Raw genomic sequence first — 27918 nt, 5'->3', positions numbered from 1 at the left:
GGGGCACCACACCCGCTGTGCCCGCCCAGGGTGCGTGTAGCAGCAGGAGCTGCTCCCCCCCCCCCTTTCCCACACCCCCTGACGAGCCTTGGCTCTGTCCCCTGCCCTGCCCCAGCTATGTAGCACCTGCCCCAGCACCAGCCCCACTTCCTCTCTCACAACAGGGGCCTCAATTTGCCCTGCCCATATTTCCCTTGATTTCCCTTCCCCCTCTCTCCTTCCTCCACAACAGACTTACCAGCCAGATGCTGCTCTCCAAGCTCCTGGACCACATGTTGGCAATCAGATCAGTATTGGCCAATATGGCTTGATTTAAAAATCAGCCATTGGTATTAGCCCAAAAAATCTCTATCAGTGCACCCCTAGAGATTTCTTATAGTTGGTTAGCACTGTCTTTTTGTTCTCAACCAGTGGTAGAAGAGTTTCAGAGCGCTCTTCAAACTATTCTGCATTTTTTTTTTTTTTTTTGCCAAACACTGTGATAGCATCATCACATATGTCAGTTTTTAAGCTTTCCCAAGCCCTGATGGCTGAGTTGTAAGGTCAACTTGCTTTCACAACTTCTTCATTGAATAGTCTGTGTTTTTCTGTGTCTTTAGTTTGTCTGATGTCTATCTGAGGATGACGGGTAGTTTTGCTAGGGTGGATCTTTTTGACATTGATTATGCCTTTGTGTGCGGGCCGGGAGCAGTCCGAGGCCCTTTTTTCATGCAGCGGGCTGTGGCCAGCAGCCCGGACACGCCGAGTTGGGGAAGACAGGCGGCACGCTAGAATTAGGCATGGACGCTTAGTGGTTGATTTAAGATTATTTTACTTACACCGAAGATGGAGATGGTCGCGGTGCAGGCAGGAAAACTTGCTTGAGTTGCGGTTACAAAACAAAACAAAAAACATTTTATCTATACGACTTAGGATACTCAGAGTGCATACACAGAATAGCTTCATCATGTTGTTTAGTGTCTACATGCCTACCTTTCAAGCTAGTGATGAAGACAAGAACAGTTTCTGTCAACAACTTGAAGAGATTAAGAACTTGTAGAAATGAGATTGTTATAGTACTTGGTGACTTCAATACAAGAGTTGGATGTAGTTTTAAGAATTGCCTGGTATTCTAGGCAAACATAGAATTGGTAAAATGAATGAAAATGGGCAGAGACTGTTAAAACTTTGTGTAAGTCAAAACCTATGTATTACCAATACCTACTTATCTGGCAAAATCTCAAGGAAGACATAGTGGAAACACACAGGATCAGGCACTAGCACCAGTTAGATGTAGTACTGACCAGGTGTAACCATCTGAAAGAAATCCTGCATATGAGGTCTTATCATGGTGCTGACTTTGAAACTGATCATGCCTTAGTCTGCTGTAAGGGGAAATAGCCTTATAAAAATAAGAATTTTACATTATGTTACATTACATGTCTGTCTCGACTGAACTGTGACTTCATTAACTTGAAGTTTGTGGTATGAGTAGCTAACAAAAAAAGAGCTGATGTTAAAAATCATTTGCACATGTTGTTCAGATAATCGTGCTGTGATTTCATTTTGCCCCTTGCAATATATGATGTGCTTTGCTTTGGGTTTTTTTCACAGGAGAGGTGCAGAATAATTTCAAATATGTATGTGTGTATATATGGCCTTGCAGAGCAACATATTCACTTACCCAAATACACAAACTTTAAAACATGTTTTTCAATAGCATTGTGAATAAAATACTTTGAACTTGGCTATTCAGGTATATTGGTTAATTAATTATTCATTATTATAAGTCAGCATCATGAATTTAAGGACCAGAAAGGAAACCATACATGGGACTCCAGGATCATGAGATATACTCTGCAGATGTCACACAGTGTCTCTACAGACAATGTACTTTAAATAGAACCTTAGCCTTACAACCAGCCAGCCAGTGAGCAGTGCAGAGGGATGGGCAGAAATTGTTGATAACAATGGAATCATCTAAGTTTGTGCCTTGGCTCAATAAGTGACTTCCATGTTTATAGCTGTTGTTCTGGAGAGCTGATGCTTTAATGAACTAGAAGCACAAGGTGATAGATTGTGCATCTGTTTACAAGGGTTTGTTTTCTTTGTATTGAAAGTGGTGAAATACTGCAAGAATAGAGAAGATGGATGGGGACAATAGTCATACATATTGTGTCATTGTGTAGACTGGTAGAATTTACTTTTGATCACCTGTTCTACAACATCTTAACATGGAAACTGGTGTTTCATTTAATAAATATAATAGACTAGAAATTGCACAAACTTTCAGACACTTTTTTTTTCCTTTACCATCTCCTTTCCTAGAAAGTGGTCACTTGAAGGGTAAAGTATGAAAAATTAGAGTGAAGCACTTAAACTGTTTAAAGAAAATGATTTAGTATGAGACATCATTCTTGCCTTCTGTCTCGGATGATAATTTTTTCGTAAAACAAATGGCCTCTGAAGCTCAGATGAATAACACAAAACGAATGGACTAATTAAGTGATCTTGATATACCAATAACCTTCTGTTCCCATGTTCAATATAGAAATTTCTTAACTTAAAACAAAGTTCTGTATAGAAAGGCCTTGCATTCGCAGGGTATGGGCTAGGCTAAACTAATACTGTTTCCATCTATGACTTCTAAAGATTTGTCCTAATTGAGATTATAAGGATTGCTACATAGATTATTGTTTCAGATATGGTGGTAGTTTGTGAGAACTGGCTGGCTGCAGTTAATGCCAGAATTATATTTAAAGCTATTGACTTGCATTAAAATAATATTAATTTTTTATATGAAAAGTTGCTATATTGTGTGCTGGAAAATTATGGAAAAGAGATCAGAAGTATGCTGGGAAGGGAGAGGATCCATACAACAATTTGTAAATGCATAGCTAATAGTATTGCAGGGGTATGTGTCGTAGCTGTGTTCTTTGGGTAAATATGGTATCTTTTATTAGACCAACTCACATAGTTGGAAAAAATTCTTCTTAACAAGCTTTTGGGTATAAATACCCTTCATCAGGCTGAGGAAGCATCTGCAGTTGATGTGTGCTCTTCCTGGATGGAAACCTAGCTAGCCAATAGTATTAAATATTAAGGTAGCTTTCTTGTTAAAAACCAACTAACCCAAGACAGTCTTAGTGTCCCACATGGAGAGGGGATGGAGAGAAACTTGGTTTTGGATCTATTCTAGATGGGTTGTTTTGGAGCTCAGAGTGTATACTTAACTGGTTTTCTGAAGATACTAAGTTCCTTTATAGTAAACTAAACTGGGACATATGGTCACCCTACTTATGCTGCTGGCAAGAAATGTTTTCTTCTTTACTCTTCCTTCTGAAAGCATCGTGCATATTTGTACTGACGTGCGTGATAGGAAAGTAAATGCATTGTTCCTTTGCTTCGCAATAGATACTGAATAGTATCTGAAAAATGGCTTGTGGGTTTTTTTGGGTTTATTTTTTTTTTTCATACGATACTTGTTTTTATCTTTGTCCAGATACAACTGGTTGTTGAGTGTGCAAGCTCTTCCTGTCAAGAGTCTATTTCTGTTCATCTTATGAAGGATGATGTTTGCGACACGGTCTCCCAGATACACTCACTGAGGTAAGGAGTGTGGGGTTTATTCCTTTAAAGGTTCTTCTACTAGCTTGTATCACACAATCCCCACACAACACAATGGCTGATGTTTGAGCTGTTCAGGGTAGGCTGGTAAGGACATTGTTACAAGCCAGATTCAATTTAGGTGCATTAATAACCTTTACAATAATAGCACAGAGCTCTGGAGTACAAGCAAGTTCTTATCATTGTCTTAAGTAGCACTTTCTTTGACGCATAAATCCAGCGCTGCTCCCTCAGGCCATCGTTAACTTGTTTGTGTACTTGGGCTGACTAGCTTGGCTCCTGCCCAGCACGCCAGTACAAATGAGCAAGGCAGCAAGTTACACCTTGCTGTTTTTTTCCTGTCAGACCTTTTTATGTGATTATTTCTGCCAGCTGTTGAAAATAGCTTCTCTTTAACATTGCCTTTTAAAGGAGAATTTTTAGGGTTTTTTCCCCTGTTTCTTTTCTTAATTTAAATGTTATGCTAACTAGCTCAGCACAGGAGGCAAGCTGGATAATTCCTTATAGAAGCTGAAATACCTCTTCTGCTCCCAGGGTTAGAATTCATTGTATTTAATAGTATTCTTCCATTTTGCTCTCGAAGCTGAAGAGCCTCAACTATAACTGGGCTATCTGAAGGTTCTGTCTAACAAGTAAGATGAAACATCTGCCACAGAGGTGAAGCAATAGTGCCTTTTCAAGGAACTAGTTTTTGTAAATTCCTCTCTGTAAAGGTTTCTCTTGTAGTACAAAGAATTATTGAGGTTTTAACAAGATATTCTAAACAAGTTTTACATGTCTGTGTAACACTTGATAACTGTAGCCCTACAAAAACAGTGTTGTAGCCCTACAAAAAGAGAGCTATGGACTCAGCTAGGTGGCAGCCTGGACATGGCTCCCTGGAAGCTGATGCCTGCAGGGCTCCTTGACAGCTCCTTGTTCTCCCTTCCTCTCCCCCCCATTAGAGGAGTGGGAAGGGAAAATGTAGAATAATGGGAGTGTCTTGGATCTCTCTGTATGTTAAAACTGAAGCATCAACTTTGTTAATGGATCTGAAATTTTTGAGGCAGATCAGTAGTTTGTTGGGATTTTAAAATTTGGGGTTTTTTAAGTGCAAAAAAAATGACCATGTAGTTCGTGGCTTTTTGTTGCACTAAAGCAGCTGCTATAATGGGACAAATGTCGCATCCGTTGAAGGCTTATGCATAGCATTAAGTGAAAGTTTTGATATGTATGTTGCAAATTGCATTTGTTTTCCATTTCTCTCTGCTCTAGATCAGTTTTTCATGAAAGTACCAGTTTTTACTGAGCATCTAAGGCAGCGGTTCTGAATCAGGGGTACATGTACCCCCAGGGGGTACATGAAGCCTCATCAGGGGGCATGTGAGAGATATTTCATACATTGTCTAACGCAGGTCGAAGGGCCTAAAAAAATTAATTTCCCATTGAAAGGAGATATGTAAAGTCTCACTCTGAGACCAAGGGGTACGCTGACTGAAAAAGGTTCAGAACTGAGGATCTAAGAAACTGCAGCACAGTCACTAATACTGGTTTACCCACACTTTCCTGCCAGGGTGCTTTTAGAAGCAAGGCAAAAAAAGGGTGCAGAGGTGCTCATCCTGTGCACTTCCAAACGCAGGCATTCTACTTACAGGTCTGTTCGGAATGGAAATGTGAGGGTTTCATTTTGGGCTAGTGGACAGGTGCTCTTCCCTCATGTCTTCTAACTGTAGTGTCTGCCAAGTCAATTTAATTTCTATTTTTTCTACCATCGTTATTAGCAGATTAGTCCCTTTTTACCCTTTCCCCTCTTTCAGCTAGTCTTTCTTCATTTTACCTTATATTTGCTATTAGCAGAAAAGAGCACTCTAATTGTCTTTCTTCCTGTAGCTACAGTACAATAGGCAAGTTAGCAAAATTGTGCCAGAATGGAAAACTACTACAGTCACTTTCCTTTGTGAGTTGAGGAGAATGGAGCATACAGAAAATAACAAGTGAATACCACCTGGGTAACAAAAGAGGCATGCAGTTGCCTTGCAAGCACTGCAGTGATTGAGGTGAGCAGATGGAATATCCCTTCCTTGTGATTTAACTGTCAGATTCCTTTTAGCTAAAACTTGTGGATATAGTAACGTATGTGTAGGTGTCTTTCTGGTAGTAGGTATGTATTAACCAGTAGGCTGTGTTGGGACTGGTAGTGGTGACAGTCGCATAACACTTCTCCTTATGTGATCCTGGATTAAGTTACAACTTTGCCAAACTGTGACCATTTTGAAATTTTCCATGTCAGGTATGAGTTTAAGATCCAGATTTTTGAAAACCTTAAGGTAAATTGGTTTAGAAACTTCCAAGAACACAGCTTATGGAAAAAATACGTTTTGCTCCAGTTGAAAAGTTTAAGGGCCTTGTTGTACTTTATGCTGTGAGGTGCACAAATGTTGATCTGTGGTAGTGCTAGCTCAAGTTCGGAGTAGTCGCACTTCAGGACAGCAGGGGCCTAGAGGACTGAAAGGTAAAAATTCCTCTCCTCCTCCCATACTGGGCTTCCCCACCCTGGGACGTTAATTACTTGCAGCTGCCTCTGCTATCTGTCCCAAGGGAGCAGGCAGGGAAGGGTTAAGCTACCTGTCTGACTGCTGCTTTTTTTGCTAGGCTGCTGTTCTGGTCCAGAGAGCAGCAGTGGCCAGGCAGGCAGTTTAACCCTTCCCTGCCTGCTCCCTGGGATAAATAGCATGGGTAGCCACAAGTAAGCAGGGGTCAAGGGAGGGGCAGTGAGTGGGGATCTGGAGTGCTGGGTAGGGTGGCAAAAGGGGCAGTGGGCCTGACTTGGGCCAGTGCAGGAGGGGGTTGGGTGGGAGGTTTTCACTAAGGTGTAGCCTAGAGTGGCCACATCTTAGTGCAATGCAAGGTGGATAGCACAGATCAGAGAGAATTCTGCCCTGGAGTGGTGTAACTTTGAGCTTCATAGTGAGTGCTTAAAAAAGGGGCAGGCAGTTATTTCGGGTGAAGGGTTGCTTACCAAGATGTGGCATGCTGTTGAGGGCTGCATGCGTAGTTCTGCCCCTTGCCAGGTGCCCTGCCCCTGGTCACCATCTTGGGGCTGGAAGTCCCACCCCCTTAACCTCTGACCTTTGCTACCCTTGCCCCTGGGAGTACTCCTTTCGGGAAGAGGGTTTTTAAAAATTAAAACCCATAATAATATATTTATTTAATTTAAAAAAGAGATTTTTTATCTGATTTGTGCTGTATATGTAGAAGAGATTGAATAAAAGCTCAGAATGCAGTCTTGTATATTGTGTGGGGTGTGCATGCGTGTCAGGGGATGTGGGGTTTGTGGGGAGTTGTGGGTGGGTGGGTTTGTGGGGATGTGTGTGTGGGTATGGTATTGTTGGTATGGGAGCCATGGGGTGCAGAGCGGCTGGCAGGTGGGCAGGAAAGTGGGGAAAGTGGTGGCAGGGGAGGGGGGGGATAGTGAAAGTAAGTGGGCATGCAGGAGTGCAGGGCCTATGGGTCCCAGAGTGGGGTGGTAGGAGCACACTGGCAGGGGTTCCCAACCTTTTTATACTGCAGACCTGTAAACTGTTTAATTAAAGATTTAAATTTAATTTACATCTTTAATTTAAACTTTTATATGGGGGGGGGTTGTGAGGATTGGATGGGTTTGGGGCACTGGGAGACCCTGCAGGTGAGGGGGCTGCGCAGGTGGTGACCCAAGGGGACCTAGTTGGGGCTGCCTGGGAAGAAGGGGCTCTGCTGCCTTTCCTAGGAGCAAGCAGCAGAGCTGCCTCCCCATCCTCCGCCCTAGGCATTTCCCTGCCCAAATCCCCCTGCTCCCAGCCGCAGTTGGGAGTGGAGGGTTGTGCTCGGCCTGGCGCAGGCCCCGGTGCACGGGCAGCACCTTACCAGGCTCAGCCATGGTGGCAGGAGTGGGGCAGGAGCCAGCTGCCTCCCTCTCAGGTCTGCTCTGCCGTCCACATGTAACTACCAGTGGCAGAAGCCATGGCTCCCATCCAGCTGCCGCATGCCTGCTCGCTCCCAGCCCCACCTTCACCAGCCCCGCAGTACAGGCAGGGATGACAGTGAGCAGCCCCGACCCTATGTGTCCTGCATCTGGGCTGAGCAGTGCTGGCGGCAGGGAAAAAACTACTGCTCAGCATGGGGGAAAAGCAGCTGCTCCCGCTCCCGCTGCCAGCACTCTCTGCGGCAGCTGCCCAGAGCCCACTCAGGGCTATCGTGCTTCTTTGCCACGTCCCCAGTGGCAACGGAGAGCTGACACAGGCAGCCCCGTGTGGGCTCCAAACAGATGCTGCATGGAGCGCTGGTGGCAAGAGGGAGAGGGGCCACTTTTCCCTTGCACTCAGCTGCAGTTTGTTCCTTGCCACCACTGCCAGCCTGGGCCCCACACCGGCTCCAGGCTCACCTGTCAGCCTGAGTGGCAGCAGGGCATGAACTGCTGCTGGGGTGAATGAAAGCGCTCCCCCCCCCCCCCCCTTTGCTGCCGCTGGGCAGTGTTTGCTGGGGGAGCCCACACTGTACTAGGCTCCACTGCGACTCCTTTGCCACCAGCTCTGTGCTGCCCAGTGTGGCTGCTCCACACAGCCACTGCTTTTGCTTTGGGTAGCACAGAGCTGGTGGCAAAGGCGCTGCAGTGGAGCCTAGCGCGGAGCAGGATTTGGCAGACTGCTCAGCGGTGGTGGGAGGTGGGGGCGCTTTCCCCCCACCCTCAGCTGCAGTTTGTTTGTCACCGCCGCTGCCAGCCTGGGCCCTGTGGTGGCTCCATGATTGCCTGACGGGCTGAGCGGCAGTGAGGCATGAACTGCTGCTGGGGCAGGGGAAAAGCAGCTGCTCCCCCTCCCACTGCTAGCGCTCCCTGTGGCAGCCACTTGGAGCTCACGCAGGGCCACTTGTGTCCGCTCTCCATTGCCACTGCTGCCCCATGGGTGGCAGGGACGTGGTGGAGAGGCAGGAAAACCCTGCACGGGCTCTGGGCAGCTGCTGCAGGGAGTGCCAGGGGCAGGAGGAGGAGGAGCTGCTTCCCCCACTCCCCCCCCTCCATGCTGAGCAGCAGCTTGCTCCCCACCACTGCTGCTGCTTAGCCCAGATGGGCAAGTGTGTGGCACACGGGGTCTGGGCTGCTCATGGTCATCCCTGCCTGTGCCGTGGGTCTGGGACAGGCAGGGCTGGGAGCAAATGGGCATGCAGCAGCTGGGCAGGAGTGCAGGACCCACACTGGTGCCCTGGGGCCAGCACTGGAAGGGCCCAGAACAGGTGGCAGGAGCGCAGGGTCCCAACTGACTGGGGCTCTGTGGAGCTGGGCCAGCTCCCCTCTCTCCCTGCTGGCGCAGTGCAGCCCAGCTCCATAGACCCCTGTCAGCCCACACCCTACTCTCCTGCCACCCTGGTCTGAGCCCTGCCAGGGCTAGCCCTGGGACACTGGCATGGGCCCCATGCTCCTGCACACCCGCTTGCTTCCACTGCCCCTGCTGCCACTTTTCCCCACCTTCCTGCCTGCCCCCCCCCCCAAATTTCCTGCTCGGGGCAGGGAGGCACGCGAACAGTCCCATGGTTCCAGGCCAGAAGCCTCTGCTATTGCAGGAGCCTGATGAGGCTTCCCCGGGATCCTACTGCACTTGGCAGCTGCCATCTTTGACAGACAGCTGGGACAGATGAATATTAATTTTCTAAATTTTTTTAGGGGTCCCGCAGGCCAGGTAGAATGGCCTGGTGGGCTGGATTCATCCTGTAGGCCATATTTTGCCTACCCCTGACTTAAAACCAGTTTCAGGTGTTAATGTGCAAACAATCCAGGGGTTAAGAGCTCCAGGAGCCACCCAAAATTACCGTGTAACAAGATGCTAATGTTGAAATTCTGGTGAGCTCCTGGTGATCAGGGACATTAAATTTGCTACCAGTGTCATTGTATGTTTGGAACATGCGTTTCTGTGATTAAAATTTGATCAAGCTCCAAACCAGACATGGGCAAAATATGGTCTGTGGGTCAGATCTGGCCCACCAAGGGATTTTGTCCAGTCCATGTGGATCCTTTTGTCCAGTCCGGCCCAGATGTGACGTGCAGTCCAGGCTGTGGCGCATGTGGCTGGTCCTGCTGCCCCGAGGCGAGCAGTGAGCCTGGGGTGGCGCAGCCCTGGACTCACTTCCTGGCAGCCCTGGTGGCGGCAGTGGTGGCTCCTCCCAGCTGCCTTTGCCACTAGACCCAGCCACACATCCCAGTCACCCTGGCTTATCTGCTCTTCACCCACTGCTGGGGGTGACACCTGTGCGGACAGGGCATGTGGCTGGGAGGATGAGATGGGGCTGTGATGGGCTGGGACTGGCGTTCGGGAGCAGAATGGGCAGGTGAGGCTGGGATTGCGGGGCGGTGACTGTGGAGCTGGGGCAAAGCTGGGATCTACTTCCTGCACATCCCAGCGACAGGCACAGGTTCCGTGGGCTGGGGCATGTGTTGAGTGGATTGCAGGTCTGCCCCAGGCCCCAGCCTTGTGCTCTCACCACCCCAAGATCCTGAACCTGTCCTTTGGACACAGCTCTCCTCCCCCCATGGCCTCATCCTGTCTGTCTGGATGTGTGCACATGCCTACATGGGTCATGGCTCGTCTTCATGGAGACCCTGGGATTACTGGGCAGTGACAGTGCGGGGCTGTAGCAGAGCCATGACCTGTTCTCCCACATGCCCCTGCCTGCAGAACCGGTGTCCACCTCAGGGGTGTGTGGGCAGCAGATCACAGCCTTGCCCTGGGCCCTGGCCCCATGCTGTCAAAACCCATGATCCCAGCCCTGGCCCTGCCTGCCCGCCCTACTTCTGAATGCTGCTCCCAGCTGCCTGGCTGCGTGCGGAGCAGAACCACTTCAGGAGTTTTGGTGAGCTGACCTGGCCCATGTCAGCTCACCAAAACTCCCTATGTGGCCCACAGGTTAATTGAGATGCATTGGTGGAAGGAAACTAGGATTGACTGGGAAGGATTCGGAGAGCAACTAGTGACTGGATTTTGGAATAAGGAGCTTGGAGAAAGGGGAATCAGAGGAGATAACGATAGTGGGACTGCTAGGCAAGGAAAATGGAGTAGGTGGAAAACTGATTGTTTAGGGGGAGGACACTTGGACTAAAATGAAAAACCAAGGTTTGTGTGTGGGAGGCAAGGACTGAGGAATGTGGTAAGGAGACAGTACAAAGGGAATGAGGACAGAAGGAATCGGGCATAGGAAGGTAAAAAATGGCAGAAGGTTGAGCTCTACGGAACAATCCTTTCTATTTTATTCCAAACAGAATAAAATCCTGTTCTCAGATGTCGGCTCATGTTTGTGAAACCTTCTGGCTAAGTGTCTTGCTGCCCTCAGTGCTGGTTCACATAGGGGAGTCCAAACTATATTGTGGCTACCATTAATCTTGGATCTGTGCAGTCAATCTGTGTTCCAACCCTGTTGAACTATATGGGTAGTATAGTGCTATATAGAACTATATGCCTCACGACAGATCAGCTTCAATTTTCTTTTTAAAAACCTAATTAAAATATTGAGTGTTGCAAAGTCAGGTGCTCAGAAGTGCCTCCCTTCTTTGTTATGCAAGTTAAATGCACACAGCTTTCAACATAGTAGGGGTTACAGGAAAGGAGAGGATGATTTATGACTATGACAGTTGAGCACAGTCCTGGAGATTTGGATTCTATCCTTGCTTGTGCTGTGGAGTACCTGTTTGATTGCTTAATCCAGGCGTTTCACGGGGAGTTAGTTGTTGTTGTGTCTTGTGTTCTGGGTGCCTGACTTTGAAACTGGTGTGTAAAGGTGTCAAAGTGCTGACGGCTGCAGCTGAAGTCACTGGGAGCTGTGTTTGGAATGGTTTTTGAAGTCCATATTGCCAAATGTTCTGAAAAATTGGCTCATAGGTATCTCATATTGGCCACCCAAAATTCTCCTTGATTTCTGTACCTCAGCTCTCCATCTGTAGTGGATTGTACCTAACAAGGGTGATTTAGAAATAACTGTTGTTCAGAAAATAGACTTTTGTGGGTGGGGGAGGGAATATTGAAATTAAAGTAACTGACAGGTCACAATTTAAAATCAGGGATTTATCATCAAATAGGAAATGTTTTAAATATTCTTAATCTTGCTTTCTTTTTCAGTTTTAATTTCTTTAGAGTCATATTCTCCTTGACTGGTACTACTTCTGGCTAATCTGGGGAATACGCTATCTCTAAATAGCTATTCACCTTTTTAAAGTTTAACTTTTTATTATGGTAGAGCATATGACTGCATTGTTTTCTAGATTACCAACTTCTTGTTTATTTGTCAAGCTCTATTTGGATGGAAATTGAATTTAAAAAATTAAATTAAAAAGACAAACTATTAATTAATAAAAACAATTTTGATGTACAAAAATTTGTCTAGCACATTTCAAAGTGATGTGTTTATTTGTTAATGAAACATTATCAATAAGTTAGTGCTTCTAATTCTAAAATCTTGAACCAGTAAGCCTTATTCTTTCATGCTGAATCTTTACTCTTATATTGGAAGAGGAAAAACAAGCTTTTCTGCTTTTTCTGTTTCTAGTCTTTTTCAGCTTTAAATGATCTAATCATTGAACTGAAGTGGGTAAATAAGCTTAAATGAAGAAAAATACTCTGCATTGGCAAACAAAGGTCTTGGTACCAGAAAAAGGTTGGTTTTGCACATCAAGCACTTATGCTTCCAGGTGCACAGCTAGTGATTTCCCCCCCCCCCCCCCCCCCCCCCCCCCCCCAAACCCTGTTCCATGCTTTGACTTCCTTTAATCTTTCAGTAGGAGCAAACTATTATGTATATCTTATTTTAAATTATTTTAATTATTGTAAGTTTAGGCTTTGGTGTATATTGCCATAACTTCAGTTTTGATTTTGAATATTACTTTTTAGAAATGCTTTTAATAAAAAAAAAGAAAAGCTGATGTGGAGGTAGATTAAAAAAAACTTTAATGATCTTGTAGTAATTAAAGCATCATAAGCATCACAGAAGAACTCAGGGATACATTTATCATTACATTTTCAAAGCCACATTTGAATTGTGTATAATAAATAAGGCATGCAACCGCATGTGCAACAATGAGGAAAATACATTGAATTGCTTGTCTGTGTATGCTGTATGTTCTACATGCTGAAGGAGGCAGCAGTCTTGCTGGGGAAAACTAGGATGCAGTGCTAGATTTAAACTGTCACGATGCTTGTGAACAAGGGGGCAAATCAAAATAGTCAGGAAACCTTAATTCTGGCATTTCTTGAGTGTTTGATTTTTATCTTTATAATCTTTTAGTGTAGTTTTGTGTGTGAATTGAAAATTAAGCCTAAACAGTAATGGATGTTAATCACATTGCTGAACAAGTTATGAAGTTATGTTGCTTAGCATTCAGACTGCTTTAGTATATATACACACATTGCATATTTTGTCTTCGTCGAGACTGTTTCCACAGGAGAAGTGTTCACCTCTGGTATACCCCTAATTTCCTAATGCATCAGAAGAACAAAAGAGTTCTTTGCAACACATCTACCTGTTTAGCAACTCTTACTAATCAGGTTCTCCTATACCTTGTACATAATGTATATTTCAGTAAATACAATGGCACCCTCTACTGATCTTTGGAAAACATTGCTTGCTTTATTTTATGTTGTATTATACATTCAGTTTTTTGTTTCTTCAGTGGCTTGGTCTGTTGCTATTTATCTGCTTATCTAAATACAGTTTTAAGGTGTTTTGGCTTAGGAGCCAAATGTAAATTTGGGGAATTGGTTTGTGGTTCTTGTCAAACAGATCTTGAAACTTTTAGGTCCTTCCAATATGTAAGAACCTGACAAATTTGTGATTCCACAGATTCTGTGAAATCCGGCACTGCTTGCAAAATCCAGGTAATGGCTGTGAAATCAGCAAAATCCAAGGGGGCAGGAGAGGGTGGACTTACCAAAAATAAAATGATGGCTCCCCAGGAGCAGCCAGGAGTCCTCAGTGTGCTGCGGCAGTCTGCCAGGGTAGGGAGGGAGCTGCCCGCTCAAAGGACTGCTGGCATGATGGCTGCTACCCTTTTCCCCACTTCGCCGCTGATTGTCTGTGAGGGCTGCCTGTCATGTGGCCCCATTCCTCTCTGGTGAGGGCCAGGGCTGCTTGACAGACAGTTGTTGCAACCAGTCAGTGGTGAAGAGCGGGGCCATGAGGTGTGGGGGGAAGGAGGGGGGTGGCACTGCACTCTACCTGAGAAATGGCTGCCTGGGTCTGTATTATGCCCCTGAAATCAGGGGGTAGCCCCTGTGAATTAGGTAGATCCCTACAAATGTGTATGGGGTGCCTATTTAGATAGATAGGTTTGATTCTAAGCCTTTACCATTAATCTAAAAGCCATGTTCAAAGGATTTCAATGGACTGACCCTGATTATGGTCCAAATATGGACCTAATGAAGCAAGTGTCTTCCATTTCCATGTGGAACAAACTTGCTTTATGCTGGATCCATATTTGGATTATAAACACAGGAGTCAAAGCCCACCTGAAACTCCCTTGAACATAGCCTTTAAACACCTTATGGTAAATTGGAATCAGATTATTGGAAAAAAACTTCTTTCTTACTCTTCCCTCTGTAATTGATTTCTGTGTCTAGAGAGTTGCTGCATTCTATTTTCTCTTTTTGTCTCTGCCAAGAGAACACTGGAAAATAATGCATGGAAATTGACTTTCCTCTTTCATGGTTGACCTTTTGTGTGCTGTTTTTATGACATTGTCTTGCATTTATTTGCTGTGAAGCAGCACATACAAAACGGTTGATGGAGGATCATCTCATTCATTTTTGAACAACAGTGGGTATAGCTGTTTAACTTCTTGGTGTTTGTCCAGCATGTTCTGGAAATACCTGGATTGTGCTTTTTGGGGGCTTTAGAAGTAGCTTAATCTAGTCTTTCAGGCCCAAGTGGAAGCTAGGAACATCATTGCTCAACCATGCAGATCTAGGTATGTGCAGAGGGAAGAGCTGTTGGTGCTAAAGAACTCTCAAGTCAGGTCCTTGGTTTTTGTAGGTTGTAAGCACCTCCCTGGTCAGTTGGCAGCCAAATTTTGAGGTGTTTGCATTTTGATTTTGGGCCTTTAGAATCTGGTGTCAGCTGCACCCAATACTTCATCTATTCTACCCAAAATAAATCCCGCACAAAACAAAATCTCGGATCTTGCTTGCTGAGTCAGAAAGTGAAGTCAGGTGAAGGGAAAAGTGTTTCTGAACATAAAAATTGCCAAGGTTCTGATAGGACAAAGATGTATGTAATAACCACATAGAGATTGTACTTTATGTAGTGTCAAAAGAAAAGATAAGTTCTATGCTATGTCAGCCTGGGAAAAAAAGCAGGGTTTCTGTAAAAGTTCATAGAGCAGTAAGGCTAGAGTCTTCACATCTTATGGATCAACATACATGTTCAGTAGTTAGTTCATAATGTTTTAATAGTGATGTTTTAAAATGCCTTAAACTCTTCCCACCCTCAGCAGTTTTAGGGGCTGCTCTTGCAACATCAGCTATATTCATACTTTATAAAATTTGCATGGTGCTTGGCAGTACCATTAAGTAGACAAATGTATTCATTTCTCCTCTTCTCTCTCCCTTCCCCCCAACTTGTCTCTTTCCAGGAATGAGAATCTTTTATATTAAGTTAAAAGATTTGTTTAACTTGTTCCAGAGAGCTGACAGTTGCCTGTATACATGGTGTACATGTAAGCACTAGGGACAGAAGTTGCACATAAACCGGTATAAGTAATTGGAAACTGGTTCAAATCTGTAACACAACAGAAGTTCAGTGCAACTGAACTGCTTTCAAAATGTCCAAAACTGGTTAAAGATGAACCTGGATGGATGTAGTATCAGATTGAACTGATTTAGTTTAAATTGGTTTATTGAACTTCTGTCCCAGAACCCTTCCAGATTCCAGTTAACTCTGTCCCCCAGCATCCCAGGGTGCCTTGCACCTCCTCCACAATCCCCCTTTCCCCCCATAGGGTTGGTGAGCTAGCCTTGGCCCAGGCTGTCTGCTTCCTGCCAAGCAGGGAGATGTGCTCTAGCACCCCCCCAGGCTTCTGGTCTGGGCCACTGCAGGTATGTGGCTGCATTTCTGGAATCAAAAGAGAATATCTGTTTACTTGCTTATTGATTCAATCTACGCAGTTTAGACTAACCTGTGAAGATTAAATTGATTCAGCCTCAGGATTTTTGACTGTCTGTACTTAGCCTACAGGTCTAGTCAGATGCCTGATGAACCTGTTTGTGGCTGACAAGCCCAATTCAAGAGCAACACAGCTTGTTACAAGTTTCACAGTTCCATATGTTGTCTGAGTTGGAGTCCAAGTTTACAGCATGTTGCTTTCTTCTTTTTTTCTTCTCTTCTATTCTCTGCTTCATATTGAGCAGCACCCAGTACCAGATATTCCCTCTAGACTGGATGGGATTCCATGCACTCCTTCCAGCTTTCTATGTTGATGCTGAATGACTTCATATCATTTTTGCACACATTGTGCTTCTGCCATAGAGAGTGACTCTGCCTTCTAGAGCTGTCTTGAATCTTGCTATGCATAATGTTCTTGGGGATAGTCTCCTACCATTCTCCTGACATGGCCTATCCATCGCAATCTCCTCTTCTTCATAGTGGTTTCTAAGAGTGTCAGTCCTGCATGCTTTAGTACCTCTGTGTTTAGTATTCTGTTTTCCCACTTTATTTTCAGGATCTTACACAGGCATTGTACGTGGAAGCTGTTCAGTCTCTTGATGTGCCTAGCATATGTAGTCCACATTTCTGAGTCATAAAGCAGGGATGACAGCACACAAGTCTTGTAGATTTGCATTTTCATCTTACGTAATAGTTTGCTGTTATTCTATGCACGTTTCTGTAATAGCCCAAAATTCTTAGCTGCTTTTCTATTTATGATAGTTCAGTCTGAAGGTCAAGATTCCTGCTGATCGGTGAACCCAAGTTACAAAACTGTCAACGATACCTAGAGACTTATTCTCCATAGTGATGTCAGGTATAGGTTCTTTCACCCCTTGGTACATGATCACAGTCTTCCTGAAACTAATTGCCATCCAGAAGCTCTTGCATGACTCAGAAAATCTGCCCAAGAGATTTTACAGGGAAGATTCACTGTGGGTAACCAAGGCTGAATAAACAGGAAAACTCTCAGAACCAGCTCTTTCACCTTGGTTTTTTGTTCAATACTGCAAGGTATAGAGCAGTCTCCCTCTATTCTTGTTTGCAGATGAATGCCATCATTGCTTCTGCAAGTATTCAAGAACAGCAGAGATGAAAAGTAGATGTTAAAGAGCACAGGCTCTAACACACCCCTGTTTCAACCTGTTTCATAGTTTCATAGTAGCTACTGTCAGGAGGGACCTGAACAGATCATCTAGCCTGACCCCCTGCCACAGGCAGGAATGAATGCTGGGTTCACAAGACCCCAGACAGGTGATCATCCAACCCCCTCTTGAATTTGCCCAAGGTAGGGGTGAGGACCACTTCCCTGGGAAGTTGGTTCCAGATTTTGGCCACCCTAACTATAAAATATTGCCTTCTGACCTCTAACCTTAATCTATTCTTCATCAGCTTATGACCATTGTTCCTTGTCACCCCAGGTGGTGCTCTGCCTATTTCCTGTCGATCTCCCCTGATGAGCTTGTAGGCAGCCATTGGGTCCCCCCTCAGCCTCCTCTTGCTGAGGCTGAACAGGTTCAGGTCCCTCAGTCTCTCTTCGTAGGGCCTGTCCTGCTGCCCTCTCACCAAGTGGGTGGCCCTCCTCTGAACCCTCTCCAGGCTGGCCACATCCCTTTTGAACTGTGGCGCCCAGTACTGGACACAGTACTCCAACTGCGGCATGACCAAAGTCGCATAGAAGGGGGAGTATCACCTCTCTGGACCGGCTTGAGATGCACCTTTGGATGCATGACAAGGTATGGCTGGCCTTGCTGACTGCGGTCTGGCATTGGCGGCTCATGCTCATCTTGGAGTCAATAATGACTCCAAGATCCCTTTCTGCCTCTGTGCTTTCAAGAAGGGAACTCCCTAGCCTGTATGTATGCTGGGGATTCCTTCTCCCAAGGTGCAGCACCCTGCATTTGTCTACATTGAACCCCATTCTATTCTCATCTGCCCACTTTTGTAGTCTGTCTAAATCTAGTTGCAGCCTCTCTCTCCCTTCAAGTGTGTCCGCCTTGTCCCACATCTTAGTGTCATCAGCAAACCTGGACAGCGTGCTTTCCACCCCCTTGTCCAAGTCGCTGATGAAGATGTTAAACAGTGCGGGCCCAAGGACCGAGCTCTGGGGTACCTCACTGCTCACATCTCGCCAGGTTGAGTACAACCCATCCACCACTACTTTCTGGGTGCGCCCCATCAGCCAGATTTTTACCCATCCAACTGTGCAGGCATCAGTGCCACAATCACTTAATTTATTGATGAGGATAGGGTGAGAGACGATGTCAGAAGCCTTCTTAAAGTCTAGAAAGACTATATCCGCAGTGTTGTTGATGCCAAAGACATTTATTTGATTTTTTTGTTTTCATACGCTACAGTTGTCTTTTATAACTTGATATAGTGAGCAAATGATGTTCAGGAGTTTGGGGGGGGGACAACCCAGTTTCTTCAGAACAGTGAAAAGGCCTCGTCTGTTGATTGTATCGAAGTGAGCTGCATAATAAGGAAACACTATACATTGGCTGCCCTTAATCCACTTCATAATTTTAGGGGATTAATTTTTACTGTAGTTCTAAGAGAGAATATTTATATTTAAACCAATTTGTAACCTATGAGTAACACTTAAATTATATATGAAAAATAAGGTCTGCTGTCAAAACCCTGTTAGCAAGCTTTTATCATACTACTGTTCCAGAAATTAGATGCAACAGTGACATTTTGGCACACAGTATGCCATGAAAAATAAGAGTTGTATTCAGTAATATTTTCCAGAGATTTGAAGCTTACTGATGAGTGAGAGTAGATTAGTTATGAAACTGTGTAGAAGTTTAGACTACATAATTGCATTACTGCATTGAAAAAGGCAGACAGTGATATGAAATTTGGCAGAAACAATATTACTGCTTGTTTGGTCTGCACTTACCCTTATTGCTTTACTTCCTCTTCTTCCACCTCCCTCTCTAAAGGTCATAGCAGTTGCAATGGGAAAATTGTGAGCTTCATTTTTTTTCTATTAAGATGCCAAATTTCCAGAATTTGTAGAACAGGCTGTTACAGTTAGACTGACTTTGCCACTGACAAGAGCATTTGTACTGCATCTCAGTTCCCCTTGTGGGCACAGAGAACATTGATTCATGGTAATTTTGTTTTTTAAAAAAGGCTGCCTGGCTCAACTGGCAGTAAGATATGAAGACATTAATTTCTGGTTGTCTGGCTATAGTTAAATTTGGGTAGGAAGCTATTTTTCCTTTTCAGGAATTCTTACTTTAGGTCTGTTTCATATCCCCATTGCTTCTTGAGATTTGTTGCTATTGAGTACAACCCACCTACTCCCACGCCCAAGACGTGTAAATAAGGTGATGAAGCCACTGTTGAAGTGCCCCTTCCTACCCTTCTTTTAACATCTTTTTGGTGTGCTCAAGAGAGGGGAGTAGGGGGGGGTATGCCTTGGGGTGGCTTCACTGCCACTTTTTGTGGTTTAGTGTACTTGACTAGGAGAGCAGAGGTGCAGTGTAGATGGACTGACTTTTGTGAGATTGAACACTTTCTTGTTCTATATCAAGGGGAAAAAAATCTTTATAGATCTTTAGATGGAAAAGTCACCATAGTGTAGCCAGTAGTCTCTTGCCCAGAACCCTTGCCTGTCTTGTTGAAATTGAAGTTCATAACTCCAGTCTGAGGCACAAAGGAGACTTGCCTAGGCCCTGTTTGGTGACTGATCTAGTCACTGAGTTACTGACTGTTTGGGAATACCTGTCTCTGGTTTTGATCAGAAATTCTGTTTTGCATCTGGAAACCTTTTTCCTTTTGAAACTGGTATGTACTTTCCTTGTGAAAGCTTGTTTTGATGGTTCTGCACTTTCCAGTGAAACGTTACTTCACTCAAACTCACAACCAGCTAATCGCTGTCCAGTGATAGATGACCACATAGGCCACTAGACAGCTATGAGAATTTGATTTGATTTTGATTTTGCCTTGTGAGGAAGTGTACGCATCACAAACACTAGCATATAACAGGCATTAGCATAAATGACTTTGTCAACCTGTACCATTCATTGGAATAGATCCTAGAGACTAATTACCCTCCTGGTTCTGGACATGCTCCCTCAAATTGATGCATGTTGTCTGGCTTGCACTTGCACTGCTTTTTATGCTGTACATTTAACTGTGAATAGAAGAATCCATTAACCACATGGTCCACACATTTGCATCCATAAGTCTTAAAGTGGTATAGGCCTTGTGTGAATACACAGTTTTTCTTTTCAGGTTTTTTAAATTAATTTAAAAAACAATTTGTCACATGTTGTGGGGATCTCTTTTTCAGTCTGCTTGCTTCAGACTGTTTTGAAGTTTCCTGATCAATAAAAGGGGTATGTTTTGATTTCACTTGTAAGACACTCTAAGACTTGTTCATATAAGAAATCTAAAGGAATCAAATATTCATAGAATCATAGATTCATAGGAAATTAGAGTTGGAAGGAACTTCCATGATTTTTCATGGGACTGAGGTGAGGCTGACTGGCCTGTAGTTCCCTGGATTGTCCTCCTTCCCTTTTTTAAAGGTGGGTACTATATTTGCCCTTTTTCAGTTGTCTGGGACCTCCCTTGATTGTCATGATTTTTCAAAGATAATGGCCAGTGCCTCTGCAGCCACATCAGCTAACTCCCTCAGCACCTTCAGGTGCATCCCATCTGGCCCCATGGACTTGTACATGTCAGGCATTTCTAAATAGTCCCTAACCTGTTCTTTCACCACTGAAGGCTGCTCACCTTCTCCTGAAACTGTGCTGCTGGGTGCAGTCGTCTTAGAGCTGATCTTGCCTGTGAAGACTGAGGTAAAAAAGACATTGAGTACTTCAGTCAGCCTTTTCCTCCTCATCTGTCACTAGGTTGCCTCCCCCATTCAGTAAGGGACCCACCCTTTCCCTGATCTTCCTTTGATGCTAACATACCTATAGAAACCCTTTTTGTCACCCTTCACATCCCTTGCTCGCTGCAGCTCCAGTTGCACTTTGGCCTTCCTGATTTCATCCCTGCATGCCTGAGTAGTATTCTTATACTCCTTCTTAGTCATCTGTCCATGCTTCCACTTCTTGTAAGCTTCCTTTTTTGTGTTTAAGCTCACTAATTAAAGAGTTCTTAGCTAACCCAAGCTGGTCGCCTGTCATGTTTGCTAGTCTTCCTGCACGTTGGGATGGTTTGTTCCTGCATCTTCAGTAAGAGTTCCTTAAAATATAGCCAGATCTCCCTGACTCCTTTCCCCCTCAGACTGGCCCTTCCCAGGGGTGCTGCCCCATCAGTTCCCTGGGAGAGTCAGTCTGCTTTTCTGAAGTCTAGGGTCCATACTCTGCTGTTCTCCTTTCTTCCTTTTGTCAGAATCCTGAACTTGATCATCACGTTGTCTTCCACTTCCACATGGTCCTCCAATTCGTCTCTGTTTGTGAGCAGCCTGTCAAGAAGAGCACGGCCCCTAGTTGGTCTCTCCAACACTTGTACCAGGAAGCTGTCTCCAGTGCTCTCCAAAAACTTCCTAGATTTCCTGTGCACTGATGTGTTGCTCTCCCAGCAGACGTCAGGGTGATTTGAAGTCCCCCGTGAGAGCCAGGGCCTGTGACCTGGAAACGTCTGCTAGTTGTCTGAAGAAAACCTAATCTACCTCACCCTCCTGCTCTGGTGGTCTATAACAGACCCCTGCCATTTCATCACCCTTGTTGCTTTCCCCTCTGACCTTAACCGAGAGACTCTCAACATGCCCATCTCTAGTTTCATACTGGAGCTCTGAGCAATCCATATGGCTCTTTTACATGCAGCACAACTTCTCCTCTCCCCTGCTTGTCCTTCCTGAGCCATTTGTACCCATCTATGATAGGACTCCAGTCATGTGAGCTGTCCCACCAAGTCTTGGTTATTCCAACCATGTCATCTCCATTTTATAAGTAAAATAAATTTACTTATAATTTAATTGCTACTTCTAATGGGTTTTGTAGAATTGACTTGTATCAATATTTTTGATGACACTAAAGATCATGAAAATCTCTTTAGGAAAACACACTTTTAATCAAAATTGTCATGTGTAATTAGTTCCAAAGCTGCTTTGTAGTACTCTGCCTCCAAAGTGGGTTGATATGTAATATTTCTCTCACATCACTGGTGACAAATCTAGGTTTTATTAGATGAACTGTCAGTCTACAGTTGACTTGAAGCAAATACATATTTTCTGTCACAGATCCTAATTGTCTCATTCTGCTATGCAAACCTTTAGTTCCTTGCAAATTTTGTTTGATGTAGGTGGCAGCCATCTTAAACATTTAACAGAAGAAAAATGAAAGTTGTTACCTGTAGCTTGTCACATGCATTTTACTTTCATGTCCATGCCTGTACCTCCTGATCATGGATTGTGGTGGTAAATTTAACTCTAGCATTGAATCTATAGGTGGATTTTCTGAACTAGAATTCAGCAGGGAAGGCAGGACTCCATTTTTAGGAAGAGTAAGGTGCTGGGGAAACTTAAAAAAAAAAAAAAAAGAAAGAAAAAAAAAAAAAAGAAAGAGCCTACAATGCAAGATGAAGTGTGGTAGCAGAGTAGTTGAGAAGCATCTCTGCAGCTCTGCTGTGTAAATTTGAGCTGTACTCTGGCCTCTTGCTGAAAGCTGCCCCCAGTTGACCTAGCTTATTTAGGATGGGGCATCCAAGGGTAGTCAGGTGGAATGCTAGTCAAGTTGCTTTCCTGTGTCTTGTTAGCTGCAATAAATGGCATGTTTTAACATGACAAGGCCACTGGGCTGCTATGCTCAGGTGGACCTTTTTCTTTTTTGACATTGATAAATATTTTACAGCATTTAGCATTCATTGCTAAATGCATATTTTATAACATTTAGCCCTTGCCATAGGGTGAACCTGCTTTTTCCAAAGACGTCACAACCTTCTTTTATTTCTCTAAAGATCAGTGGCATTGTTCCTTCCCTTCTCCCTTTTCAATTTAATATTTTTAACATTCAAGTAGAATTTAGCAGTACTGTTACTTGTATTACAGTGCTGTGACCTCTGTTGCATTGCAATTCCTTAGTACAGAGTAAATTTAATTTATTGGCCTGTAAAGCACCTGCATCTGTCACTGTAGCAGCACTGGTCTTGAAAAAAGTTACTCTTGTGCTGAAAAAGGACAGCTTATGGTGGCAGCAGTATGAGGAAATGAGAGGTTGCTAAATTCCTGACTTTGTATGGCTACGGAAAAGAAGCCAGTAAAGTACAGAACCACCCAATTTGCACTCTGCAAATGGAAGATTTGAGAACTGGGCTCTACTTAGTCTAAGGGTCATCTCTGCCCTGAGAATTTAAGGTTTCAGGCATTTGTGGGCTAAGGGGAAGGGAGGGAGTGGTACCAGTGCTATCTGTACTAGTACAGTTCAAACTGAAAGGTTGGAGATTAACTGTATATCCTGATTTTCTACTCATATTAGAAAATGTGACTTACAGGGATGTCTGACTTGTAAGTAGTTGGGGACCATGCTGCACGGTACAGCACAGTGGATGCCCCCCTGTTCTGCTGTGCCCCCATGCCCTGCACACTGCCACATGCCTTTCCATTTAATTATGCCCGTGCTGTGCCACATGGGCCCCCACCCCATTCTAGCATGCATCTCACTACTCCATGGAGTGCCTAGGCTCTCCTGACCTGCCTTGTCACTAACTCCATAAACCCTTCAGGCTGTGGTGGGTTTCCCTATTCCAAGGAACATGGGCAGGAGGTGAAAACCAGAGGAGGGAGGGGTGCCTGGAGACTCTACCTCTGTAGCTGCTGTTGGCACCCAAAGGAGCAGCACCCAGACTGGGAACTTGTGGGCTACCAGTTGAGCAACTGTGACATACTACATCTTAACTTAAAAGAGAAAAGCAATAAACTGACAAATATTGGAATTCTGTGTGCTGCCTTTGCTGTCCACTTGGTCTCTTATTCTAGGGGTTTTTGACCTTTTTTAAGGCGTGTACCCCTTCTGGACTGTACCCCCTTCTGGCCAGGCAGCTGGAGGGGGTGGTGCTGATGGTCGACTGTGGGAAAGTCTGCAGGGGTGGAGGACTGGGCCTGAGACCCGGCAAGGATAGGGAGGGAGCTGAGCCAAGCCGGGCCTGGGCCTGGGCCTGCTGCTCCCATCCCTTCCCCTGCATCTAGGGTTGTTTCTGGCAGGAGGAACGTGCTGTGTTCCAGGCAGATGGCAGCGGTGCTGGGGGAGGTGATCCCGCCCCTGTGCTGCCACTTCCCAAGTACCCCCTCTTCTCTGTGCCACTGCCATGTACCCCCTGCAGCCTTCCCAAGTACCTGCAGGGGTACACTTACCTCCAGTTGACAACCCCTGTCTTATTCACAAGAAAAATTGGTTTTAATAAAGTAACAAAGACATTAATTACAGAAGTTGCTGTAAAAGACTTCTAGTTTATTTTCATCAGAAGCAGAAAAGAATAGTCTACAGCTGGAATGTTAGTGGGAGCCAATGGCCATGTGGCAGCTTCCTTTCTCATTTCACCACTTTTCCTGAGTACTTGTGACAAACTATCAGCACTTTTGGCTACTGGTAGCCTTTCACTTGCAATCAGGTGAAGGAACAGACTGTCCTGAGAATAACAAGTTGTAAAAACACTCTTGAGTCATCTCTTTTTAAATAATTAAATTAAAGCTTAAATTTTTTCCCTGGAAAGTACAGCAAGCCATAGGGATCGTCTCAGTTACAGGTTGTTTTGTAGTTTTTAAGAGGAACTGTCAGAGGCCAGGGTGACTGGATATATTTTAAGAAATGTTTACCTTCTTTTTGACTTATGATGCACTTGCCCAGAACAACATACTTATTTGAATACGTACCTATAGCTTCTCAAAATGCTCCATCATGAATTCCTTTTCCTGTAGATAATCACTTGTAAATGACTTGTGCTCTCAGAACTCTGACTCTATTCTTCTGTACATTCGCTTACTTTTCTGTACCTTCTCTCCCGAGTGCGTCGATGGCTTATTCCATTCAAAACAAAAGAAAAAAGGGAGGTGGAGGCAACAGTTGACTAATGCTAATTTTTTTTTGGTGGGGGGAGAGGAAGGAACATCTCTCAATAACCAATATCATTAGCTTTCAGTGTTTGTTTTCTTTATAGTAAAACTGTTTGCAAAGTAAATATGGCTGCAATTCTGCAGTAATTTTTGAAAGTATAAGAATAAATATTTCAATTGAAGAATTTTTCTTTCCTTTTCCATCTGTTTTCTTTTCCAGGTGAAGTGGCACTTGTTTCTCAATATATAATTAACGTATAATTTCACATTAGCAAGATTTAGTATACTGTGCCCCTATATGGAGGAGTGAGTGTCATGTATTTACTTCTGTTCTTATCCCATCCCTTCTACTTTGTTGAAATATACCAAGGTTGTTAATGTTGTTATCCAAATTTATTATGAAGCAAGAGCTCCCTCTTCTGGGTTAGAGCTATATTAAAATTGGAAAGTTCTGCAACTTTCCCTCTTATTAATTTATTTTTTAAACTATCCTAAGTGTTTCATGTCTTTACAACAGGTAATGATTGCAGTACCTAAATCTAGGAATGTTTTTCTGCAAGTTTTTGTAAAAACTGTGTTAACCTTGAAATTCAGAATCTGATGAATGGCTTGGGATCATGTTTAGGGGTGTCATAATGCCTTGGGTATAAGAACTACAAGGCATCTAAAATAACACTGAGATAATTTTCATGATAATTGTTGACTAAGTGGTTCTGGTTTTAGATATACCACAATTTTAATGCTGTCTAGATAGTGGTCTGAAGTTCAAAAGAAATTTAGAAAGCATCCTTTGGTCAAATTTTAATATAAGAGCTTGTTAAATATTTTACTCTACAGTTAAGTTGTTTAATGGAAACTTTCCATTAACAAGAAGTATCTTTGAAGGTGATCAGTGTAATCAGTGCTGCTGCCTGGCTACAACAAAGCTGTGTTAAAGTTGCATATATTGCTAAAGAGAGTGCAAAGCCTTTCTGGTCGCATAGCAGGGTAGATTGATTTAAATCAAGGCAATGTAAAGAATTGATTTAAATCATGATTTAAATCATCTCACCAGGATTTAAATCATTGATTTTAAATCACATTTCCCTCTGATACTTCTTCACATATTTCTTAACTAGTAGTGCAAATCTGATCACTAAAACATGTTAATTTACAACTCAATACAGCATTTTACAACATCTGTCCTTAAACTCTTTTTTTAATTTTCACATTTTATTAACTCTAGCAGACAAGTCATCACAACGCTAAATGTACGCTGTCCTTAAAACTTCTACAACTAGAGATCATCTTCCCCATTCCCAGTGTCATTTTTATTCATAGACTGAAACAGAAATATGAGTTTTCCTGCTTTTTCAACTCCCAATTGATTTCTTAGCTTTGCGTGAATAATACCAAACAATGAAAACATTCTCTCTGTGCCTGCAGAGGAAGCTACTGCTGTGAAAAGTTGGCTTAGCAACTAAAGGAACTCTGTTTCAAGGTGCCTGGCTAATGATTTCCACCAATTCAGGGGAGTGACTTTGTTCAAAACATCATTAGTAAACATGTACTGTTTAAATGGTTCCGCTCCAGCCCTGAAATTTATTATCACTGGCATAACTGAGGAGTGATTTTGAGATGCCCATGGCATGGCAGCATCATCTTCAGAAGTTAGGCTACCTTTATATCTGGGGATGAGAATGTTTGCAAGAAAATGAGGTGGAGTTAGTGCTTGATCCATTCGCATCTTTATTGCCTGCAGTTTAACTTTCTGGTTAGGTATTTCTTTCGTCAATGTTTCTTGAAGTGCCTTCCAAATTTTGACAGCATCAGCAATGCAGCAACAATCTCTCTGAAGTTTGTTTAAGGCTATGGATATAGGCTTCAGTATACTGAGCATATCCTCTACATTCCACTTCAGTCCAGTGTTAGATGCTTTGGATGAGATACTTGTATCTATTTGATCATGGCTTTCTTCACAATTTCCATGAGAATAGGCCAGTTCTTAATAAATTGTTCAAAACGGTCAACCACAGAATTCCATCAAACACCTTGAGGGAGAATTAGTTTGGATCCTCCTGCTCTCTTCAGTGAAGCTGATACAAAATGGTTGTTACGGAAGTATTTTGCGACTTCAACAACCTTTTTTTATTTAATTCCTAGGGAAGTACTTAAGTTTTTGGCTAAAAGATGCATTAAATGGGCATTACATTATTAAGGAGCATCCTTCCGTTTCTTCTTCTAAGGATCTTCTCATCTTTGCCACATTCGGAACATTTTCTGTGACAAAACTGCGCACATGACAGGTGAATTTTTGTTCATAGTTTATTACAGCTTTCATTGCCACTTCTTTTAAATATTCTGCTGTGTGGGCATTTCCCAATGTATCTATTGTTTCTGAAGGATATGCAGCCCCATCTTTTGTGTCACACAGGCACATATTACTGGAACATTGTGTACATTGCTCCACTCATCATGACATAAACTGGCAAAATTCCCCTCAGTATTTCTCACACATTGTTCAAGTTCCTTCTCATACACTGTATCTAGCAACCCTCCATCAATGTCTGCTCTACCAGGTGGAGTGTAGCCTGGTCGTAAGGACTCAACCATGTCAATGAAGTGTTTATTGTTAACTATGTGAAAAGGAGATGTTGTGGCATAAATGAACCCCAAGCAATCTTGTCATCTATGGTGTCTTGTTGGTATTTGCTGATCCTTACTACAAACCCATTCATGGTGGTGGTTTTACTGGATGATTGAAATCTTTTGCTTGCTACTGATACTTTATTGTCTGAAATAGGTTTTGTTGCAGCACTGCTGCTAAAAGTACCCACGGATGACTCTGAAGTTGTTGCAGGTAGACAGTCAAAGTCTCTTATGCTTAAATGGGATCCTGAAACAAAAAGGATTTTTGAATAGTTGTTCTTCTCAGTTCTATTATTCAGTTAATCATTTACCTTTTTTTCAGCAAGGATGCAGATCCGATTCCAAATTACCAAAAAAGCTAAGACTGACTGCACTTAGAGTGCACTTAATTTTGGAGTAAGCCCCATTGAACTCACTGGCACTTCTGTTTTTTGAGAAAACAAGCATAGGATGGGGTTCCCTTGGGAAAGCTGAGTTATTCT

At 43.7% G+C, this 27918-nt stretch overlaps 1 protein-coding gene across 6 annotated transcripts in view; it reads left to right on the top strand.

Annotated features, from left to right (window-relative positions):
- Positions 1-27918, top strand: part of MPP7 (MAGUK p55 scaffold protein 7) — a 277171-nt gene that overhangs the window by 29021 nt on the left and 220232 nt on the right. For 5 of the 6 annotated variants that reach the window (XM_059729112.1, XM_059729113.1, XM_059729114.1 and 2 more), the window contains exon 2: positions 3482-3588. The gene's annotated coding sequence lies outside the window, so the exon portion shown is untranslated. Of the gene's footprint in view, positions 1-3481; positions 3589-12239; positions 12259-27918 lie in introns of those variants that run through there. The other variant, XM_059729111.1, reaches the window with a different exon arrangement.

The sequence above is a fragment of the Alligator mississippiensis genome, chromosome 5 (assembly GCF_030867095.1).
Source record: "Alligator mississippiensis isolate rAllMis1 chromosome 5, rAllMis1, whole genome shotgun sequence".
Taxonomy (NCBI): Eukaryota; Metazoa; Chordata; order Crocodylia; family Alligatoridae; genus Alligator; species Alligator mississippiensis.
The sequence above is the reverse complement of the archived record's forward strand: the minus strand, read 5'-3'. Positions and strand labels throughout refer to the sequence as shown.